The sequence below is a fragment of the Lycorma delicatula genome, chromosome 1 (assembly GCF_047948215.1).
Source record: "Lycorma delicatula isolate Av1 chromosome 1, ASM4794821v1, whole genome shotgun sequence".
Taxonomy (NCBI): Eukaryota; Metazoa; Arthropoda; class Insecta; order Hemiptera; family Fulgoridae; genus Lycorma; species Lycorma delicatula.
In genome coordinates, this window is record NC_134455.1 from 124372191 (window position 1) to 124396782 (window position 24592).

General features: G+C 30.9%; 1 protein-coding gene across 3 annotated transcripts in view; it reads right to left on the bottom strand.

Moving 5' to 3' along the window:
• The window catches only part of LOC142318175 (uncharacterized), a 128989-nt gene that overhangs the window by 82986 nt on the left and 21411 nt on the right, over positions 1-24592 (bottom strand). The window contains exon 1 of one of the 3 annotated variants that reach the window (XM_075354724.1): positions 19873-20052. The exons of the other annotated variants lie outside the window; for them this stretch is intronic. The gene's annotated coding sequence lies outside the window, so the exon portion shown is untranslated. Of the gene's footprint in view, positions 1-19872; positions 20053-24592 lie in introns of those variants that run through there. 3 annotated transcript variants of the gene reach the window in all.

Here is a 24592-nt window from a genome sequence, read left to right on the forward strand (position 1 = left end):
CTTTTTGTTACGAGATCATAATTTTATGTAAGCCATTTTGGAAACTGGCGATGAAAATTATTAAATGAACTCTATAAGTTGAGATAATTGTTGAGGCCTAAAGTCTTTCACACCAAAATACTTGTTTTACGATTCTCATTAAATTGATTTATCACTTTCCATTTAAAATTTTTGAGTTGTCCCCAATGGATTCCAGGGAATTGGGTATGTTGGCCCTAAAAATAGATAGTTTTCAGGTAGAATATTTTCTAAATTTTATTTTTTCATGTATAACGGTTGAAAAATTATTTAAAATTGTCGTACTTCGTTAAAAATTAGTAAATGTAATGATTAAAAGCCTACCATTATTAAATGGTAGGATAAAAAAACATAATATCAAAAATTGAAGCTGTTTCTTATTTAGGTAGGAAAACTAAGGGGGGAAATGGACGACGTTATTTTAACTACGATATATTTTTTCCAGTATGTTTGAAGTTTAATAATTTGTTTTTAACTAAAAATAACAAAATCGAGTCTTAAGTAACTTCTCAATAACTTTTATGTTAATCCGTGCTACTGGATTAATTATTATCATTTAGAAGAAATTGAAGAAAAATACTCTTTCAATACTTTCAGACTTCAATAGATTTTTATTCCCGTTTTAAATGCACAAAAAAATTAAAAATATAAGATACTACTATTAAATAAATTAACTTTTCTCTGTTTTCTTTGTTTTTGCTTAATTTAGATGCTTTTTTAACGATCGGTTTTCTACTTACGTAACATTTACCAAGTAATAGCATTTTAGTTGGAAATAGCTATTTTAAAATTAAATTAAAAATATGACAGAATTAAAACCAACAAAATTGTGTTATAAATAAATATGAATTAAATATTTATTTTTAATCTGATGTAGACATCACATGACTTCCTTTTACGCCTATTTAATTACATATACACATAAACAGGAAGAAAATGTTAAAACTAAAGAAAAAATAAAAAGATTAAGAGATGATGATGAATATAAAGAAAGAGAAAATTTGAAAACAAGAGAACGTGTACACAAATTAAGACAGAAGAATTATATCAAACCAAAGAGCGATTAAATGATTGACAGCAAAAAATAAATAAACGAAATGGTGATCAACTCCAACTTAGGGAGAATATTGTCCGAGAATATCAGAGGAATGACCTAAAGATAAGAATTTTTTGCAATTTATTAAAGGTAGGTCTTGCTAGCTCAGTGTATATGTTGTTCTTGGGTGGGTCTATTTTTCAGTCACTCTGTAGTTCACTTTAATGTAGATAAAATTAAAAATAAATTCCAAAATAATCAAACAGAAATTAAACTAGAAAAAACAAAAATAATACGACTAAATTATAATTTTCAATAATATTATATAATCAGATATTTCATCAAATCTATTACATGTACACATATATAACAATGCCTATTAAATTACATATACACGTTTTTAAAAGTACATAAAATTTTATTTCACTAATAACCTTTAACTTTTTTTTCGTATTTTATTCATTTATTTCACATTTATTTATTATTTATTTTTTTTGTTCTCATTGAATAATTATTTATTGTAATTTTTTTTACAATCACGGATTAATAGTTATTAACAATCAATATATTTAAATTGAAAAGAAAAGTTAAAAAAATAAATTATAAAAAGTTAAAAGGAGAAGAAGTCTGATTCGAACAAATGTGCCTAATCCCAAATATCTCATCAATTAAAATTTCATGTGGCTATAACTCTGGAAATAATGAAAATACGTACCACTTATGATATATCGATGAAAAGCTCTCAATGAGGGCTTATTACTGCAGTTAATGAAAAGTCCAAAATCAAAATTATTTTACAATCGAAATGACCACCTAGTTTTAGATTTTCATTAAAATTTCTGTAAATGATTTTTAAGAATAAATTTGTTTTTGTAGTTTAGTTCAATAATCATTTCATAAGTTATTTGTTTTTTTTTTTGTTTTTTTTTTTTATTTTGTCAAAAGTCGAAATTATATATAACAGTAAAAAAATATTATTTCGTCAAAGACCAACAGACGGCAATTGTCTGCTGGCCTAAATTGTACAGGACGGAAGTGCACGTCCAGGCATTAAGATTCGAAAGAAGCCGGAAGCGGCTCGCGCAGGTGCAACGCAAAGCGGCCTTACGAGTCGCTTCCGCGTATCGGACTGTTTCCGAGCCTGCCGTATTGATAATCGTCGGCGTCATACACAATGCTCTTTTGGCAAGGGAGCCCCAGACGGCCTACAGGAGGCAACGGGCAGACCAGGAGACCATCGCCAAGGAGGAACGGACTCGCACGTATCTCGCATGACAAGAGACCAGGGACCACCAGATCAAGGGTGGATGGACGGCAAGGGTTATCCCTCTAGCCAGACCGAGGACGGAGCGGCGAAATGGAGAGGTGGAGTACTATGTGACCCAGTTTTTAACGGGTCACAAGTACTTCCGTATTTATCTCCATGATATAGGGAAAGCGCCGTCCCCTGACTGCCTCTATAGCTTCGGTGGACGAGAAGGCTAATCCCCAACGTAAATACATGGGTTGGTAAGAGACTGGGTGACGTGAACTTCTATAGCACACAACTATTGACAGGCCATGGGTTGTTTTGGTCAATATTTATTCAGAATTGGGAAGAGGGCCACCCCACTATGCGTTTATTGTCAGGAGATCGACAATGTAGAACACACCATCCTCGCATGTCCCAGATGGGCTGATAATAGAAGGGAAATTTTAACTAATAGACTGACCCCTGACAATTTAATTAATTGGATGGTGTATAGTCAGGAAAATTGGGACTGGTTTAAGAAGTTCGCGGGGGAAATTCTCCTTATTAAAGAAGACGAAGACAGAAGACGGGGGTCGTAGTTAAAGTAGGGAAGGGATAATAACCCTAAAAAAAAAAGGTAATAAAATATTAATATTATTAAAGAGATGCAAATGGATTTTAATAAGAAATAATTTTGTAGTTATAACGACATTTTCAAAAAAATTAATACATTTTGTGGTTTATTACTTAAATCATTGCGTACAGTGATTACATCGACAGTAAATAATAATCAGTCGTTTATTGATGTAAAGTCGAGATAATTTGCTTTGTAAGGAGAGATAAAGAATTTTCTAGGAGTACTGCATGTAACACTGTAGGTAAATTTTCCTATAAAAGGCAAAGTAATTTTTTTTTATTACTACTAATATATATACATATTTTTGTTTATCGATTTTCTTCTCATATTTTATTTTTTATCTAATATCATCCGTCGAAAATAGATGAAAGTACTTGTACGCATTTAAAATGGAATTTATAGTAAAATCTAGTTTTTTCTTGTACTTTTTATTTATCCTCTGATATTTATTTTATAAATGAACTATATTTTTCAGTCAATAGTTTATATTAAAAGGCATTATACAATCAGTGTTATCGCTAAGGATAAAGCTCTTTATATATAGAAGGCTCTTTATGTAACAGAACCATTACAAATTTATTTATATATATATGTATATATATATTTATATATATATATTTTATATATATATATAAATATATATATTTATATATATATATTTTATATATATATATATAAATACAGCCTGAATTACTTTAATTTTAAGTTAAGAAAATTAAGATCAACAGAATTTGACATTGAGCAGCAATAAATTCATTTAGCTGTGGATATAGTAGTACAATATTAAAAAGAAAAGAAGGGAGAGCCATCTTTTAAAAGAGATTAAGACCACTTTAAAGAGAGGTTAGGAATGCTGTCTAAAAAAAAAAAGATGAGAAGTGAATAATCAAAAACAAGAAGGCTTTCCTTCATTATAATTGAACGGCGAACTACCAAATGAAAGGAATATCTTACTGTAGAAAGAGTACTGATGTGTTTTCTTTTTTTATATAAAAAACCCGTTCGATAGATCGTACAGGAAGCTTTAAAAGGATTAAATTTTAAAAAGTATTTTAATTAGTTATTTATTTTTTATATTTTTAAATATGTATATATTTCTTTTTACTCATAAAATGAGTAATTAAATTTGTAGTGCTTGTTTTTTTCTTAAGAACAGAGATTTGATTTTAAATATCAGTTTTTTTTCTGATATTTTATATTATTTAATAAAACAAAATATCTTCTTATACAATGTTTAACTTGTTGGAATTTTAGGTTTGATATAAAGTATATTTTATTTATTTTTATGTCAAGACATCAGAAGCAATTTATAAATATTTTACATACGTATTACAGTATTTTGTATAAAATAACTTCATTTTATTGTACGTATACAGTTTTAAAATGTTATTTTGAAATAAATTTCTGTGTTAAACAAATGAAGTAAATATAATAAAGAATTTTCTTTTTGCATATATATATATATATATATATATATATATATATATAAATCACCACTACTCTTTTAAATAATGTATGAACATTTTTGATAAGAATTTTATTTCAACTTTTACAAAATTAATATTGTATTTTTTTTTAAGAATTGAACGTATATATAAAGATTGAAATAATTCAAATTAGTAAATACTAATGTTTTAATTATTTATAAATATTTACATACTTACACTTGCGCGCGCGTTTTATTTATATATATATATATCAAATTAATTTACAGCAGAAATATTTATACATACTTTTTTATTTTTTTATTATATTATAAAAACTTGAATTAATATTGTTGTACTTTATTTACACATTATGTCACTACTTTTAACCTCCGGAACCACCGTTAGGTATTACTTTAGAGGATGAGATGAATGACACTTTCTGTAGCGTGTGAAAATACCATGCCTGACCGGGATTCGAATCTGGAACCTCCACATGAAAGGCCGAGACGCTACCACTCGCGCCGCGGAGGCTGGAAGTTACACTTTATAGTCATATTATATATATATTGTGTATGTAATATATATAATATTGTCATACAGGGTTACATATCATTTATAGTAGTGAATCGTAATAACCAATTAGAATTTCCTGTTACTGATCAATAATAATATTCGAGAAAACTCCTACGGTTTTTCGAATCAGCTAGATTAGTTCGTAGACTTATATTTTTATTACATAGAAGAGTTTTTTTTAAATGTCTTATTAAACATTTTTGTTCATATTTATTCTACGTTAAAGTTTTACGTTCACTGGTTTCATGAGCTATTGATTTTGGAAAAAGATTATGGTATTATATTAAAGATTTATTACTTAAAATTTAAGAATATTTTATTTTATACTATATAAATATAAATATTTAAATACTATACAATATTAAAATACTATACAATATTATAAAATAAATACTATACAATATACTATACTATACAATATTTAAATACTATATATTTATAAATATATTTTACACGTCGTCATCCTAAAGACTCTAAAGACTCCTGATATAGTCTCTGCCTTCCATCTGGAGGTTCCAAATTGAAATTTCGTTCAGGTATGCCATTTTATACACTCTACAATAAAATTTTATTGTCATCCATCAAATGACCATTATTTTAGGGAAAACTTATTATTACTGATGTATGAATTTCTAATTAAATTTAAATTCTTCAAATTAATATATTTAAAAATATTCACAGTAAATATTGTAATTAAAATTAAATCCAATAATTAAAATTAAATATATTGGGTCATCCTCTTCTGGATGAAGTCAATTCACAGTTGTGGCCATCAAATTGAAGGTTGTTCTTTCTAGATACTCTGTTGTTCTCTTTTGGATGAGGTGGTTACGTTTAATTAATGATAGAAGGCATGAAGAAGATATGAATAATATTATATTTATTTATTTTTTATTTTTTTTCTGGAATGGTGAGTTTTTTGCTGTTGGACACAACTTATATAACCTTTTGCCCAGTAATCGGTTATAGATGTTGAAGATCGAGATTATTAGACGATTATTATATTTTATTATTATAACAATCAAGAGAGCATTATGCTGAATTTAAGAGAGCATTAAAAGATTTAAATGGAAGAAAGGCTCCTGGAATAGACGGAATACCTGTAGAATTACTGCGCAGTGCAGGTGAGTAAGCGATTGATAGATTATACAAACTGGTGTGTAATATTTATGAAAATGGGGAATTTCCATCAGACTTCAAAAAAAGTGTTATAGTTATGATACCAAAGAAAGCAGGGGCAGATAAATGTGAAGAATACAGAACAATTAGTTTAACTAGTCATGCATCAAAAATCTTAACTAGAATTTTATACAGAAGAATTGAGAGGAGAGTGGAAGAAGTGTTAGGAGAAGACCAATTTGGTTTCAGGAAAAGTATAGGGACAAGGGAAGCAATTTTAGGCCTCAGATTAATAGTAGAAGGAAGATTAAAGAAAAACAAACCAACATACTTGGCGTTTATAGACCTAGAAAAGGCTTTCGATAACGTAGACTGGAGTAAAATGTTCAGCATTTTAAAAAAATTAGGGTTCAAATACAGAGATAGAAGAACAATTGCTAACATGTACAGGAACCAAACAGCAACAATAACAATTGAAGAACATAAGAAAGAAGCCCTAATAAGAAAGGGAGTCCGACAAGGATGTTCCCTATCTCCGTTACTTTTTAATCTTTACATGGAACTAGCAGTTAATGATGTTAAAGAACAATTTAGATTCGGAGTAACAGTACAAGGTGAAAAGATAAAGATTCTACGATTTGCTGATGATATAGTAATTCTAGCCGAGAGTTAAAAGGATTTAGAAGAAACAATGAACGGCATAGATGAAGTCCTACGCAAGAACTATCGCATAAAAATAAACAAGAACAAAACAAAAGTAATGAAATGTAGTAGAAATAACAAAGATGGACCGCTGAATGTGAAAATAGGAGGAGAAAAGATTATGGAGGTAGAAGAATTTTGTTATTTGGGAAGTAAAATTACTAAAGATGGACGAAGCAGGAGCGATATAAAATGCTGAATACAAGCTAAACGAGCCTTCAGTAAGAAATATAATTTGTTTACATCAAAAATTAATTTAAATGTCAGGAAAAGATTTTTGAAAGTGTATGTTTGGAGTGTCGCTTTATATGGAAGTGAAACTTGGACAATCGGAGTATCTGAGAAGAAAAGAATAGAAGCTTTTGAAATGTGGTGCTATAGGAGAATGTTAAAAATCAGATGGGTGGATAAAGTGACAAATGAAGAGGTATTGCGGCAAATAGATGAAGAAAGAAGCATTTGGAAAAATATAGTTAAAAGAAGAGACAGACTTATAGTCCACATACTAAGGCATCCTGGAATAGTCGCTTTAATATTGGAAGGACAGGTAGAAGGGAAAAATTGTGTAGGCAGGCCACGTTTGGAGTATGTAAAACAAATTGTTGGGGATGTAGGATGTAGAGGGTATACTGAAATGAAACGACTAGCACTAGATAGGAATCTTGGAGAGCTGCATCAAACCAGTCAAATGACTGAAGGAAAAAAAAAAACAATCAACATATAATTGGTGGAGTATTTAAGCTTAAGAATGGCTTACAGTAGTCGAACGTCAACGGCGAAGGCAATTAAAGTTTTTTTAGGTGGCTGTTATTTTCACATCATAATAGACTATTAATGCATAGAGAAAACTAACACCGAACTTTGAAAACATTTATTTTATTATACTTATTCATTTCTTCTACATTGCTTAAACAACAGTATATAAACTACAATAAAACTATTAATTGGACTTTAAACTCGATAACTAACGTACGAACAAGACGTGTGTTTAATCCCGCTGGTCCTAATCTACATCAAAATTAATGGCTACATCTTCCAAGACTCCTCGGATATGCCTATCTTGTTCTTATCTATCTTAAAACTTATCAAAACACAATCCAATCACTCAATTATTTTACAACTAATAAACTTTTATTATACTTTTATTTAACCCCGTTCGTACTTAAGCTTAACTACTGTTAAAACTACTAATTATATTACACATCATTGTCACATAATCTGTAATACGAGTAATTTATCAGTAATGATTTATCATTTTGCAAATTCTATTGCAGATTAAAACTACATTTATATGCTTAATTAATTTCTATATATTTTTAAACATTTTCTCTGAAATTAGTAAATTAAAATAAATTATTCTAGCCCTTAGTTCCTAAAGAAAACCTGCTGCGTTGTACAGGATTTCACTAGAAAACATAATTTGTTTTATATTTTCAGAATGAACTTTTAATCACAATTCTTAAAAGTCACGCATTTGAAATCTTAGCTATGTTACCTATTTCATAGTTAAAATGTGTAACAGCTGATCTCCCCTGTTGATGAAAAGTAATTTTCTTTTGCTTTCATTCGTTGATGAGAACAAAATGATGAAAGAAAAAACTTTCACCCTTCAAGTTTAAAATTTCCTCCTGTTTTGGTAAAACTATCTTTAATATCTACGCCTCAATAAGCATTTTAATAAAAAAATTCAATGAAGAACATAAAGTTTGCATCAACCTCCCTGGAATTTTTTTTATTTTTCAATTTAAGTGTGGTCGGGAATTCCACCATCTTATGGACATAACTATTTTTATGGTTTACATACTGAGGATGCATTTTAGCAGAAAATAATCAAGTAATGAAATTTTAAAAAAGATAATTGTAAATTTAACTTTTGTAATTTCGTACAGTGGTTGCTCTTTATCATCCCAAGGCAGTTTTTTCTGATTTATTCGGTATGGGTGAATTTTAGAAAAAGACTGTGAAAAGATATTTGGCAGATCAGCCAATATACTTTGTATACTTTATTAAATAACAAAGACTTTGTATGTCTAAGTATACATTTTTTTTCTGACAATGAAGCTATATGCAAGTCGTATGACTGACCATGACGTGAAAGAGGACTACCAATCATAATCCCCAAGTGATACAAAACCTATAGCATAACATAAGTAACAAACAATAGTATAACATAAATAACATTTGATAGTGCCTTTTAATGTCCATTCAAATGTCCGGTCAACATTAACAATAAAACAAAAAAATAAATAACGACTTTAAATAGAACAGTAAATGAAGCAGTAACTTTTAAACAGCCAAGAAGCAATAAACCTGATCACTAAGCCGCCAAACCGGATCATCAAAGTAGGCCATCAAGAAGATCAAGCACATGGAGCCTTTCTAGTCTCTTAACGTCCATGCTCTTGTCTAGCAGATTCAAAGCGAGATGATTAATATGCTTATCCAACCTGAACAAATACCTTAAAACTAGACATCTAACTTCCTCTCAAAAGTATGGAATGCCTATGTAATCGTGGATCTTAGCATTCCTAGCGAACCACGGCGCAGGGTTTATGTTCCGTAGAAGTTTGTTCTGAAACCGTTGAATGACCTCCACGTTGTTGTTACTGGCCGTTTCCCAGAGTTCAATTCCGTACATCCATATCTGTTTCAAAAAGCCTTGTCGAGCAGAACGTTGTTGGAAAAAGAAAGTTGTGATCTCTTACCCAACACCCAGTACATCTTCTTAAGCTTAATTTCAACCAATTTCCTCTTCTCCATAATATAATTCCTCCACGTCAAACGGCGATCAAGGTAAAATCCCACCGGAAAAGGTACCGAATCGCACTTGAGGTATCCTGACACCGTTTAACTGAGCCGCAGGACAATTTTCCTTCCTGATTGTAAAGATCACGTGACTGGACTTCGCCAGAGTAACCTTTATCCTCTATGTAAGCAACCAAACTCTGATGGCATCCATTGGAGATTGCAATTTCTCCGAGTAGTCGGGTTATCGTCGACCACCAAGATTGCCGTGTCATCCACGTACGGCACAACCGTGACATTGGCTGGAATAGGCAGGTCAGAAGTGTAGATCAGCAACAGAACCGGCCCGAGGACTGAGCCCTGCGGAACCCCCGAGTTGTTATCGAAAAACGCTGACATCTCTTGATTGTAATTAACGCACGAGAAGCGATCACCTAGATAGCTGCGTAGAACTAAAATGTACGGTTGTGGTAGGCACGATTTCAATTTGATATCCATACGTTGTCAAATGCCTGCTCTATGTAAAAAAGGCTGCCAAACAATACTCTTTCTCTTCAAGACACCTGACGATAACACCAGTAATTCTATTGGCTTATTCCACAGTCGCGTGACCATTCCTAAAGCCGAATTGATGATCGGGTATCACTCCTTTACTTTCAACACTGGCCACAATTTACGCAGAACAACTTCTCAATTTGCGCAGTAAGTATCAACTTCTTGGATAAAAACGATAGCAGGCTTATAGGCCTATACGAAGGCTTCCCAGGTTTCAAGATAATCGTTATTTGCGACACCTTCCATTCCGAAGGTTAGTGAGTTGTCCTAAGGATTACATTAAAGAGGTCCTGTATGTAAGAAACACCCCAAACGGTAGTGAAGATATCATCTTATGCGTAATGTAGTCAAACCCTGGAACCTTCCGTAAGCATCCCATCCTCTTAATCTTTTGTGTTATCTCCACCTTCGAGAAAGGCCTCAAAGAGAAACACAAAGAAATAGGGCTGTTTAAGAACTCACTAACTTCCTTCTCGATACCGCTGTGCATCTCATCGTTGCAGTAATATAAAACAAGTATGAACATACAAAAAAAAAAAATTACGAATCGATTTGAGAATTTTTCGTTTCTAAAATAAGTATAAAAATAGGCTTTCTTTTATTAGTAACAATATTTTTGTAGAAACATTGTTTAACTTAATTGTGACCGAGCACAAGTAGAATGACAGGATGCACAAATACATAGAAAAAACATAGTGATAAAAATCACAAGTTTGAATAACAAGTAGTTAAATAAGTTTTTAGCCCGTTATGTTGTCAGATATTATAAATTAAAACCAGTCTTAAATTAAAAAAAATAATAATACTAATATACAAGTAAACTCAAAACGTTATAATATATTTATTTTACTTTTTATTTACTAGTAGAAAATAAAAAGTTCAAACCGAACAGATAAAACAGGATTTCATCTTTAATATATATATATATATATATATAACATCACTAATGTACTTTATTGAAATGATCATCATGTAATATTATAAATGATTTTAGAGTTAGATTACAATAGGATCTATTAAAATAAAACACAGTTTAGAGAGAATAAAAAATAATATACCTTTATTTGTTTAATTTTTAATCATTAACGATGTATCAAAGTCACTTATTTTATTAATAGTAAAAGTGGATAGCGTAGTAGAACAGTAATATTAACTTGTAATCTTCAGTTTATAGGAATATATTAATTTGTTTAAATATTTTCATTAATTCATCTACAAACAACTAATTTAAATTTCAACTAATATATTATTTATATATATATATATATTTATTTTTTTATTTTTTTAAAGTCGCATCAACAATTACAGTTTTAAGCGACTAAAGTAACACTATTATATAGTAATACATAAAACAATAGAAAAGCAGGAACAATAAAGAATAAACATAGACAACAATAAAAAACTAAAATGCATAAATCAGACAAAAATCATCACTAAATCGTATTCTTCATTCCACTGTAGGAGAGAAACCGCAACATATGTTCCTTCTTTCCAGTTTAAAAGAAATTTCATAACAGAAGCCAGGTCTAAATTTTTCCGGATGGTTCCAAAGGTTGGACAATCAAAAGCAGATGGTGCACGGATCATTTGACCTTGATAGCCTCACAGATCTTCTGAGGAGAGCCAAATAGATGAGCGTGGGTAAATTTTAGTGTGTCCAATCCTTAGCCGAGTTAAGATTACTTGGTCTCTTCTGTTGCTCGGGGAAAGATGTTTCTCGACATTCTCCTGGATGTTATGTAATGCCGTGGGAGGACTCAGCAGCCAAAACCTATTCCACTGAGCCCGCAGTTTTACTCGGACTGATCTCATGAAGTCTCATGTCGATTGTACTCGGATGCCATTTATTGCAGCTCTCTTGGCAGCCTCATCGGTCCGTTCGTTCCCGAGGATGATACAATGGCCAGGGACCCGTACCAGTACCATAGTCTTATTTATCCTTGAAAGGATATCATGAATAATCTGGACGATGGATTCAGAACGTCTGCAGCTCAAGCTCTCAAGTACACTCATAGAGTCGGTAATTACTAGGAAGTTGTGATCACTACGGGTTTCGATAACTTTGAGGGCAGATTAAATTGCATAGGCCTCGCAAAAGAACACAGAAGAACAGACATTAAACTTATATAATATCTAGTAATATATATTACTTTTTATTCAGCGTAAATACATTCTATTACTTCATTGTTTTCATTTATAAGGAGATATCAACAGGTATTGATGTTGGTATTGAGTAATAATGTTGATTAAAGAGCTAATCTCTATGATAAACAGAATTAAAATAAGTACGTAATGCTCTAGGAGCTAGAAAATTATCATAAACTTTAATATTTTCAGATAATTAAGTAATACAAAGAACTTATCATCCGTATAAAAGTACCATCAATTTTCAAAAAAAAAAAACCTAAAATATAGGTGTGTGTATATATATATATATATATATATATATATATATATTATATATATATATATATATATATATATATAAATAATTTTTTTTATATTTAGTCGCGTCAACAATTAAAGACTTAAAGATTTGTAAAGTAATTGTACCGGTAATGTGTAAACTCAGACCGACCATTCCTGAGAGGTGTGGTTAATTGAAACCCAACCACCAAAGAATACCGGTATCTACGATTTAGTATACAAATCTGAATAAAATCTGCACCTATTAGATAGGATATGAACTTGAGAACTCTGGACTTCGAAATCATATGATTTAAGACGATGAATTTACTACTAGACCAAACCGGTGAGTTATATGTTTTAAAACGCTTTGTGTAACAAATTTTTCTTAAATTTATTATTTATCAAAAAAGGAGAGTTAACCGAAGGAAGTTATACTAAAGCTAAAAAAATTGTTTTATCTTCAGTACTTTCACTTACATAAAAGCATTTACTATTAAAACAAGCTGTAGTATATTTTCTTTTAAATTTTACAATTTCAAGTACATTATCAAGTTTTTTTACGCTACTTAGTGATAATCAAGTACTGTTACCTTTTCTTTCTTTTTCCTATTTGGCCTCTGGGAATTATCGTTCAGGTATTACTTCAGAGGATGGATGAGGATGATATGTATGAGTGTAAATGCAGTGTAGTCTTGTACAGTTTCAGTACGTCCATTTCTGAGATATGTGGTTAATTGAAACCCAATCACCAAAGAACACCGGTATCCCCGATCTAGTATTCAAATCGGAATAAAAGTAATTGCCTTTATTAGGGCTTGAACGCTGGAACTCTTGACTTCCAAATCAGCTGATTTGGGAAAACACGTTCGCCACTATACCAACCCGGCGGGTTAAGTACTGCTACCTAGCGGCGCGATTCGTAAATCCATCTTTTTGAGGAAAAAGTGTCATATTCGAGTCCCACGGTTCATCAAATGGAAGAAATGTTATGCAACAAAATTACAGGTATTTTTTGAAAGTATTCTTTGTTACAAATCTAATTGAACTAAAATATTTAATAACTAAATATTATTATATATAATAATATATTTATTAACAAAAATATTTTTTTATTTTTTTCGCCATTTTCATTTTACTTTTATGTTAGGTCATGTTTAGAATTGTAAGCATACTTCGTTGACTTCGCCGTGCCGTCCGGTTCTGCGGACTCTTACTTGCGAAGTTCTAAGGAACTTCTTGATTATTAAATGAATGTTAATTATAAAAAAAGATAAAAACAGGAATATATTGTATTATAGTTAGTATAATAATAGAAACAATAAAAAATGGCTTGTAAAAGATATATCCGTTAATTAAAAGTTAGTGTATTGAAAAATTATATGCCATTATACGAGGGTACCTTGTCAATTTAATGTAATGCATTATTTGAATAACTTTAACAAGCAGTAATGTTAAACTCAAATGGCCATTGTTAAATAAAAATGAAATAAAACGTATGAGTTTAAATAAAAAATAAAATACAGTAATTAATTGTTGTATCTGGATTAAATTAAGGTCGTAAATACGTAGCTATAGGGAAATTTCAAAAGTCTAGTAAGGATAATTCTTCTCGATGTAGTAATTTGTTAGAATTAAGATGTAACTCTCTATAACGACAGTCCTCTCTTTACAGAAAGTCTACCGGAGTGTGAGTATTATAATTTACTTGTACATTAGTTAACAAAATACGAGTCGATATCGGTAATATGTTTATATGCGATTATTTAGAAGAAATATAGTCGAAGTTAATGAGTAAAATTTAATTATATTTTCTTGAAAGAAGTTGTTAGTCTATTATTATTATTACTTTTTAATGAAGAGTTATTACATTGTAAATCAAAATAACAGCCCTGCCTTCGCAGTAAACATGTAAATATGTAAATTTTGTAAGCGATCAGTTTCATATACAGAATCACTTAGATACTGATGTTTACATTTTCTGTACTCTTCCAGCTTTTCTTGGCTTTAATTGAGTGAAACCAGTACATCACGGGAAGGACCCCGGATTACTTCTTACTCTTCAACATCAAAAACTGATCATCTAGTAAAGATAAAGACACTTATGTTAAGTTTCATCTTCAACATAGTGTTCCACCTTTATCGTACGTAGAAGAGAACACAATAAGAACCATCTATTATACCGGCAAGGATTCCTTAATTTATTGCAACAATTTTATTTTAGTATTCAAGGAAATATAATGTTTATTATGAATAATTTTATTATCAAAATATTATTGTATTTTAAATTAAATGTTTCTTTTTTTATTTTTTTTTTTAACTTTATCTGCCGAAAAATCTTCCCAAAGAATATCTCAAGAGAATATTGAACTCAACACAATACGAGTACATTAGTATTACAGTATATTTTCTACCGTTAGAAATACCGTCCGGTTTTTCGGATTGTTTCTGGCAGTTAATATAAAACAGCAAATTCAAATTGTGAAAGCAACTGGAAAATACTTCACTCCTCATTTTTCTTATTAAGTCTGGCACAGGATGTATGTTAACGTTTGAATGCCTATGCCGAAATCGACAGTAACTATAGACTTATGTCAAATGCGCCTTTAATCTTAGGGTTATGTAGTAAATTAACAAAATCTACTATTTTTAATACGCTGAACTACGTTTATAGTAGAATATTAAAATATTTTTCTTTTAATTTTTTTTTGAAGGGCTCTAATAATATTAAAAATAAAAATAAAAATTTTTTACGTATAAAATTGAGTGTGATAATGTAATCGTAAAAAAATTTAAATAAAAATAATGCTGTTTCTTGTATACTTATTTATTTTTATTGTACCTAGATCGCTTAAATTCTGGTTACTTAATATTACAACAAAAAAAAATGTTGTGTTACAGATAGGTAATTTATGTTGTTGAAAGAGAAGAAATAAAATATAGCTAAGTGATGTACATCATTTATAATCATAAAATTTACCTTATAAGTATAAATCGTAGATATTTCCCTTCGATCAAATAATAAAAATTTCAGGTAACCACTTTGCTTATTAAAAACAAAAAAATAAAAAAAGAAGAAAATTATACGTTAAATGATACCCTTATGTAAAAAGAAAAAAAAGATTAAAATAAGAAATAAAAACTTAAATGCATTTTCCTAATAAAGTGAATCCATAATATTTAATAACAGTTCAATTTGATCAAAAATCTTACTAAAATGGAAACTTGAAGCTGATATGCAAGTATAATATCTTCCGTACCTGAAATTAAACACTTTTGAAAGAAAAGAAATAAGTAACTAAACAAGTATACAATATTTAATGTGGATGCAGGTAATATAATATAATTTATTTATTTATATATATATATATATATATATATATATATGTATTACATACATTTTTTTCGAATGATTACTAATGTCTTGTTAGAGTACATAGCTCTAAATTAAATTAACTGAGAAAATAAATAGGGAATAATAATAAAAAATAAAATAAAAGGTAAAATTTCAGTGACGTATATGAAATTACACTCATAAGAAAGGTTATTAAGGTTAAGAAAGGTTGAGTTTGTTATTAAGTTTCGCTTTTTTTTTTCGTTTTTACAGAGATTAAACTCTATACTAAAGATAAAAATCTTCTTTCCCGAAAAAAGAAATATAAATTGAAATAAATTTACTGAAGGTGAATTAAATAATTTATTCTACCGACAACCGATAAACCCTTAATTTCGCATCGATTTCCACGTTTTGGTTTGTTTTATTTTAAATAAAAGGCAAATTTCTTCAATTTTATTTTTCGTTTCAGTTGAATTTACTTAATTTTTTTCATACTTAAATTCCTTACTAATTTCTAAAAGCATTTTCATTTACTCTTTTCTTTTTGCGCCAAAACTGTGTGATCTTCGACTAAAGATTTCTTTTAAAAAAATATTTCTCTGAAACTGTTGGAGGTACAGTTACATGACCTATTTTTAAAAATATGTGAGATCTAAAAATATAACAAACCAGCAAAATAACCAGTAATATTTTCCAAAAATTTCATTATAACCTCATTTTACGATTGAAACAGAAATTAGAGCAAAAGGGTTTGCTAGCAGTAGTGTTTCTTTGTATCTGAGAGCGAATAACAGACTGTTTTTTTTTCAATTTACTGCAGTTCCTGCACTAAATTCGACTATTTCGGAAAGCTCTTTTAGCTACATTTCTTAAGAAAGCTACCTATTGTAATGGGTACCTGTTTCGACTTCCGGAAAATTTCGGAAGGCGTTTCACATCTTCGCATTTACATCCCCCACACCTTAAAACCATCGTCAGTTCAAAATTTTATATATACATTTATATATATATATATTTCTTGTGGACGCGATAACTCCCGTAATTTTGCGCCAGTCACTTTCAAATTATTCCTTAAAAATAACTCGTCCCAAAATCTCGGTCGAGTTCGTTAAAGGCCAAAATCGGACCATGAAAATGGAAATGGGGGGCTTTTTCAAAAAAAAATATTGCTATAACTTTCTTATTAAGTAAGATATTGATTCGTTTAAAGTTCCTACTATTCTTTGGATAAGGACCTAAAACTTATCTAAGTAAACTTTTTTGATATCAACAAATAAAAAATGTTGATATCAACAACCCAATAGTTGTTGTTATCAAAATTTTTTCCATCCCCCTGGGCCAATGCCCAGCGGGGGTGGAAAAATGGGGTTTCGAAGACAAAAAAGAATCATACCTCCCTTAATAGGAACAGTATCGAATCGGTTTAAATTGGTCTTTAGTCCTCTAAATATTACCAAAAACTTTTGGCGTAATATTTTCGATATGACCAATCCTTACGGCAAGGGATGACCAAAATGTTGCTGGAATTGTAAGAAAATTGAACTTGTAGTACGCTAAATAAGTTAAACTTTTGTTTAAATGCAATCATTGTCGTATTGAGTATATTTGAAGCTTTTCTTAACTTTAAGGTGGAAATTTTTTTATCACCTACTTAGCACCGGTGAAATCTACCTCCGCCTTCTGCCATGCCGAAAGGGATTTTTTTATTATTAGTATGACGATAAATTTGGGGTATTTTGATTACAATTTTTAAAGCAATTGAATATCCTTCTTTCGCAAAATTGTAGCGAATTTGAACAAACCTTTACAAATATGTATACATATATCATACAAATACATACTCATACATATATGTATGATATATATAATATATACAAGATTTTTAGAACAGAACCTTTAGCAAAAATTGAAAGAAATATTTCATTGAAGATTGTTTGAAATTTCTTACAATTTTCATTTGCACAATCCTTTTTCTTTGTTTTTTTCTGTTTTCTAGATTACTCGTAAATCTGAAGTGAGCAAATGAGAAACCGTTTGCTGGAATGGGAAAAGATCCCAACAATTCAAAAAATTCGCTATCAAAGTTATTTAGATCTCTATTTTATTTCATTTTAATCGCTTAAACAGTTTAACTAAAGTCATCTGCTGAAGCTATAACTGTAGCTGAATGTAGCTTAAATTATTATAAATACGGTTTTTAGGAACGAAGTGAGGAATACCCGTTTAATTAAAAACAAAAATTTCAAAGAGAATTTTTTTAAAAAATGCTTTTTTCGTTTGTTTTTTGTTGTTGATAAAACTACCCTGGTTAATAAATTTAATTAACTTTCTTCAAAGGAAGACTGGTTTTAATTTAATCTAATAATTTGTTTTGTTTCTTTTGTGGTAATTGCATCCTGAGGTAAGTTTGAGGCAAAAAAGTATTATTCAATAAGTGTTTTAGAAGACAATGAATACTTCAATAATTTTTACAAAAAATCTAAAGATACAGTTGATTTACAAAACAGAATACGGGAAACAGTGCACAGTGTAATACTGGAAGGACTGAACAATTCAGTTTCTTCCTTTTATGCTGGATGGTACTAGTCAAATAATGAAAAGAGAATTATTTGAACAATATAACATTAAATCCCGAGAAGATTTTTAATTGAAATATGCTAAAAATTGACTGTTTTGAAAATTATTTTAACTGCTATTTATTTTTTTTTTGTTTCAAAAACTAATTTTATTTATTTATTTTTTTATCTTTTACTTGAACTTAATAAAAATGATTAAGTTTACCTTTTATTGGTAACTTTAAAACTATTTGAACCAATGTATGTTTTATCTTCACAACAGATTCAAATGAGGCATGGAGTAAGTCCCAATTAGTTTTAGTAAAACCAAAAGTAGCCTTACAGTTAATTTTTTCTCAATCCTAAGGAAAAGTAAAACCAAAGCATCCGACTCCATCATATCTTTAAACGAATGAACATTTAATCGTGTTTTGAATACTTGGAAGATCTAAAATTTGTCCCGGGACCATTTTGAATTAGGATAGCTCTGAGCAGTTTTTCAAGTATTAGTTGGTGAGTGTCTTAAAATTATTTCCCATATGATGGGCGAGATAATACTTAAAAAGTTTAAGTATTATCCCTTAAAATTCCCCCTTCGCTGCACTGAAGGGGACATTGTTGTCTAAAGGCAAGATAACTGACCCGTAAATTCTCCTAAGTGTTTGAAGTGTTCATCTGAAACAGTTTTAATATTACAAATACTTACTCAACCATTATGTACAGTACATAAACAAGCTACAAAAATTACGTTACTCACCGGCCCATGAAAAATTAGAATCAATAAAATTTTCTATTAAATCTGTGATACTATAAAAACCATTTTATAAATGCAATACAAAATTGAATTGAAGTTACTTTCTTATTTAACATGCGTGGACCATATAGTTGTTATATGTTATGAGAAGATGATTTAGTCAGCGACTCAAATATTTCTGAATGGAAAATGATGCTGTAAAATATGACACACTATTTGTTTTTAAGCCTTAATAATAAAGCTATCTTGTTAAATTTATCCTAAAACCATCCAGAAATTTTAACAGATACAGTGTTAAAATATAATTTAAATCGGAATATTAGTTCCATTGTTTTAAGCGAACAAGTTACAAAAGCAGACATAAATTTATTTACAATTATACAAATAGATAAAACTATTTCATTCACTGTTAATATAAAAAACTAATTATTAAAACAATATTGTACAAAAATATTGATTTACTAATAAGAAAAGAGGAATTATATAAACAAAAAAATATCACTGATTGAAAATCTTTTAAACTGTAACTCTATAATTAAAGGAAAAAATAAGACGCCAGATATGGGAATTATGGGAATCATTGTGTATGTGTGTGTGTGTGTGTGTGTGTGTGTGTGTGTGTGTGTGTGTGTGTGTGTGTGTGTGTGTGTGTGTGTGTGTGTGTGTGTGTGTGTGTGTGTGTATTTATATATACATATCCATAACTAGTTAAGATTAAAAAAACAAGCGCACACGAGTGCTCACACTGTCTATTTGTTTAGTAACATGTTAATTTACCATATGATATGAAAATCCTTAAGGGCATTCGTGATTCCAAGACTGCACTGATCTTTGTTTCTGTAAAAATTGCCTGTAGCAACAATAGTTTGTGGCTTCTACCTGGCCCAGATTTTCTATCTATCCAATACGTCTGAATGAATTAATAACACCTTTTACAAATGGTCTTTGTTTGTCTGCTCTCCGATCTGTGTACATGCGTAAATACTAAAAATAATATATTACATTTTAACACGCACATATATGATATACATTTATTCCGTACAGTAAAGAGAATGAATAGTGAAAGAAGCGGGAGAACATTTTTTTATATGAGTAAATACAAACAATTTGACTGAACTGAATAATAGGAAAATATTACATTAATTAAATAAAACCAGCTTAAAATAAAATAATATTTTTTAATTCTTCTTTAAATACTTTCAAAAATCAATTTCAAAACTTAAAAATAAACTTATTTAAATAATATAAACTTCAGATAATGATTATTTATAAAGTAATTAAAATTACTTTTTTCTTCTTTTTTTCGTTTCTGAAATGTTACTCCTCCCTCAAAGAGTAAAAACTTGTAGTACGGAAAGATGGAGTCTGCGTTATGTTATCCCTCATCAACAATGTTATATTTTTTATGATTTGTACATGGTGTTTTTGAGGTTTATTATTATTATTATTTTTTTTTTTTTTTTTTTTTTTTTTTTTTTTGAGGTTTTTAGGGGCATCGACTACTTTGGTCATTAGCCCCATCCCACTTCAAAAAAAAATTAAAAAAAGGGTTCAAAATTTCACATTTTCATGTGTCAAAAAATGATCAAAATTTTACTTTTCTTATAACTTCTGATCCAATAAAATTACTTTCTAGGCTTTCCTTTCGGCCAACCTTTTTTACGTTTCTCCATTCTTCTGACGGCCTCAACCTCTGATGACAGCGTCTCTGAGGCCTCAGACATGGCATCGTCTTCCTCTATTTCGGATGCCAGTGACGTTCTTCGGCTGACGTCAGTTGATGAGACTTTCGCCGGCACTGTTAGCATCTTTGCTAAAGAATCTAAATTAATGTGCGATGATGTCTCCGCGGCGGATGAGCCGGACTCTATGTCTACTGCAGTACTGGGTCCGGCTGAAATAGATGCTCTCACCGAAGCTGGTCTTTGCGCTTTGGGAGGCTCTATTGGTACAGGTTTTATTTCATCTGCGCCTGGTGCTTTTTCTATAATAACTTGCACCTCTGTTTCCGCAGATTCAGGTTTTCTTGTCACAATTTCTTGGGATTTGTGACTACACGACGGAGCGATCTGTTTCTCTTTGTCAGATAAATCAAGATTTTTAATTCTTACACAAGTTGGTGATTTTACAATCGCAGATTTAGCTGGTTTTTTAAACGGCGCTGGTGTGTCTCTCATGTCAACGGCGTCAGTCCGGGAATGAGCCTTCTCATCTTTACTTTGTTTTCTCTGATGAGTCGACTCAATCTTTGAATCAATGATTCTTTCAATCATCGTCGCAAGACTTGGTGCCATCGTGTTAAGCAACTGCTCCACGTTAATTTTAGATGTGGAAGGGGCAGCCGCTGCTTCTGCATAAGAAGTCGATGGTCGTGGTGTACGCTTATTAACAATCTTCTTTGCTTCAGGATAGCTTACCTTCTGAAGCGTTTTAACTTCCTGAATTGCTGTTTCTAATTTATATGTAGGGCAGTTTCTTGAACGACAATTGTGATGCCCTTTACAGTTAACGCAGGTTGGAGGGTCTTTACATGGGTAACCCTCATGTGTTTTCTCTCCACATATACATATTTCCTGCGCTTCACATCTTGCTGCTGTGTGTCCGAATCGTTGACACTTAAAACATCTCATCGGCTGCGGGATGAAGGCTCGTACATCAAGCCGATGGATGCCAGCTCGTACCTTTTCAGGAAGATTCGGCCTATTAAATGTCAAAACATGCGAGGCCGAAGGAAGAATCTCACCATTTCTTCTCATAGTAAGTCTGCGACATTGAGTTACTCCCTGACTTGACATTTCTTGTACAATTTCTTCTTCTGTACAATTAAGAAGATCGCGACAAACAACAACTCCTCTGGATGAGTTCAGTGTGCTATGCGGTTGGACAGAGACTGCAAATTCACCGATCTTCTTCAACGCCAAAACTTTCTGGCTTTGCATGTCGTTGATGGTTTCGACATGCAATCCATTAAAAGTTTTACGAATATCCTGGACAGGACCACCAGCACAATTTGTAACTTCTCTTGCGATAAGGAATGGACTAACTTTTTGAAAGTTTCCATTCTCCCTTGTAATAATTAAAAATCTTGGCTTTGGTGCGCTATAGCCAAATAGACTTTTCTTTAATTCTTTACTGATCCTATCAGCATCTTTCATTATCCTATCAGATTCTTTACTTTTTTTCCTCTTCGCTTGCGGCGAATCGGAGGTTTCTATACGAGGGTGTTTACGTGCACCCTCTGCCACGTTTGAATGTTCAATGTTCATGAACAGTGGATCCCTTCTGTAGCAAGGCTAGCCGCCGGGGTACACCCCCACTCCAGGGCTACTAACCTTGGAGGTCCTATCCGGTACTCCGGTGGAACCGGCATATGTCCTGGCAGAGAGCGGATGCGCAATCTCTGCACTGACTCCAGGCTCCTACTCACCGAAGCTTTCAGAGCTCCCATGCACCGACATACATGGGCACCATTGCTACATGCTTGCCATCGCAGGGGGCATGTGGACAACGGAAGGGTCTCCGTTACACCTGCAATAACATTGACCCTGGCCGCCACATCGCCAGCTCTAAGAATGGTATGAATCCATTTCCAAAATCGTTTGTTATTTCATTTCCTGCAGGTAGCCAAAAATCCAGTCCGTTTAGTGACCTGAAGTTGGAACCAGGTCAAACTTAACAATGCATAACCGAGGAATTTACTCGGAACCCCGTTAGCCAGCTATATGTGATGTACAAAGGTACAGCTGTTGCCGCCCTGGACGTGGAACATAGATGTTGTGTTCCGGACGTGGGGATTATCTACCTCAGGACATTATTATTATTATTATTATTATTATTATTATTATTATTATTATTATTATTATTATTATTATTATTATTATTATTATTATTACCTCAAACTTCCACAGCGTTTACTTTTGCCGGTGACATTGCTTAAACTCGGAGTAATTTATACCAACGAGATTAGGCTTGCTATTGTTGACTATTGCCTTCCAGGCAACATGGTAGGTATCAATCATCACGCTCCTTTGCATTTTTATTATTATATGATTAATAAAATGTTTTGCCAATGTTATTGGTCTTTATTTTTAATAAAGAGTGATTAGATATGGTATTTGTACTATCCGGAAATTTCTCAAGCGTGATATACTGCAAACGTACATCAAACCTATTCTTAAGGTCTACCTCAATCTCATACAGCAAAGCAGTATCCGTCCTATATCCTATATTATATATGGGCTTATACTGTACAGTTTTGATCCCAAGTATCTCTTCGTAAAAGCGTAACATCTTGTTTTAGGTCATTTGAGTTCAAAGCGTTATATTTAGTAATAATTGTACGAGAACCTGGAATTTGTTTATGTTTTTCACTAGTATATCAGAGTACTGCAGTGTAAAGTTTTCGTAAATAAGAAACAGTGATTAAATAAAATCTGTGGGCAATCGGGAAAGTTCCTGTAGCTTCAAATATTGATTTTCGGTTTAAATTTTGAGTGATCTGTAAATTTTTTAGATTATTGTTAAAAGCTTAGTTTTATAGATCAATCCCGTAGAGCTGATACATGAAATACGCTAAACGTGTTTATCTAATAGAGTATAATAGAGTACGTTAATATGTCATTTACTTAATGTATTTAAGGGTATTGGAAGAAATGTCTGTGCACCAATTATTTTTATAACTTAAACCTTAGATCTGTATCGTATCTGGGATTGAAATATATAAGGACTTTATAATGCATATTTTCAAAAATGATGGTTCAATATTAGTAATGGCTCTTCATATAAATTACTGTAGAAAGTTTGAAAAAAAAAACGGATAAGAAATAAACTATACTTAAATTCAAGTTTATCTCCCTTCTTAACAAGCTTAGAGTTTATTATGAAAGTTATTTAATCAACTAGCATTTATTATCTCTTCAGTGATATATACTCAAATACTAAAGTATCCAAAAATATAAAATTACGTTATTATTCAGTTTAAAGACTGTTGTTGTAGTCGGACATCCACTTTACTTAATTTTATGTAATTTTAGTAAGTAGTACCTCCAAACTCACATATGGGCGAACAAATTATAAAATAATTTTGTACTTTACTGTTACTTGTTTACTTCGGTGAAAATAAAAATAAAATATATGATTAAGTTATTATGTTTCGAAAGTATTAAATAATTAAAACAAAATATATATATAAATATAGATATATCAGTTTCAAATATTATACGAGAGGTTATCTCTAAAATAAAGACCGTTTCACTGTAAAAAGATTTATTCTGAAAACTTTATAAATATTATCACTTAAACTAAATACCTTATACTAATTCTCTATATACTCGCCATATGAAATAAGACATTTATCGTAGCAATAAACCCATGTCGTATTGTTCTGCCGCCAGTCCATTTAGCCACTGATTAACAGCATTTTTAAGTTCATCGTCACCCGCGAATTGCTTACTACTCAACAAGTCTTTCAATTTCCCAAACAAATGGTAATCAGAGG